Raw genomic sequence first — 1,036 nt, 5'->3', positions numbered from 1 at the left:
TGGTTAAAGGCATCCTACTCCCACTCAAACTCCTGACTGCAGTGTGAGTCCCAGACCTGGCGGCGTGCTTTCTCACTTTCTCTCTCTGTCTCTCTCTGGTCAAATTAAAAAATAATGATAATAAATAAATAAATAACTCTTATTTATTTATTTTTTTAAAAGGACATGTTGCAGGGTAGGTGAAGAAGTTCCCCTGTGCACTGTGTTTTGGTTGACTGGTTACTTCATCAACACCTGGCAATTGTACAGAAGTCTCTGGGTCCTGAGCCACCTGGAGCCCCAGGCTCCTGACTCCCTGATCAGGCTGGCCTGGGTTGGAAACCCAAGGCCTCTGCAAATTGGTGGATGTGGAACTGCTTGTGGGAGGGCAGGCTAGGCAAAGTCACTCATGGGGCTGCTTCCTGGCCCTAATCCTGAGGTGCAGAGGGGCCACGGGGGCACGCGACTGGGTGCTGTGGAGCCTGTGGCATTTCTGTCGATCTTCTGATCGGGTCCTCCTCTGAACTTGCCCCAAATCAAAGAAAAGCAGGTAGGTCCCTGTCTGATAACTAGAGAGCTCTGGAGGCAGACTACGCCTGGGGCGTCCCATACCGCAAGGTGTGCTAGGGAAGCAAAGTGCTGCGTGGCGTGGTGAGCGACACGAGCCCAGGAGAGCGTGTACGGAGTATTTAATATAACCCACATCCCCAAACGACTCACCTGGGCCAGCAACGAAGCCCTGTGTTTACAAAGAAGTGGGATAAGGAGAAGGTGAGAGGTCGGGGAAGCAGCCCTTGGGCTGTCCGCCTGGCTCAGGGGAGCCCTCAGGGCCTTAGACGTCTTCTAAAAGGACACCCAGGATCAGGCTGTGCGCAGTTCCGCCTGCAGCCTGGGCCCGCGGCGACTACGATTCCCAGGGTGCAGTGCGGCGGCGCGCCCGCGGCGACTACGATTCCCAGAGTGCAGGGCGGCAGCGCGCCTACGACTCCCAGGGTGCAGGGCGGCAGCGCGCCTGCGGCGACTACGACTCCCAGGGTGGCGGGCGGGGGGTGCCCGC

This window comes from Tupaia chinensis, unplaced genomic scaffold (assembly GCF_000334495.1).
Source record: "Tupaia chinensis unplaced genomic scaffold, TupChi_1.0 Scaffold140061_1, whole genome shotgun sequence".
Taxonomy (NCBI): Eukaryota; Metazoa; Chordata; class Mammalia; order Scandentia; family Tupaiidae; genus Tupaia; species Tupaia belangeri.
Note: the sequence above shows the minus strand (reverse complement) of the source record.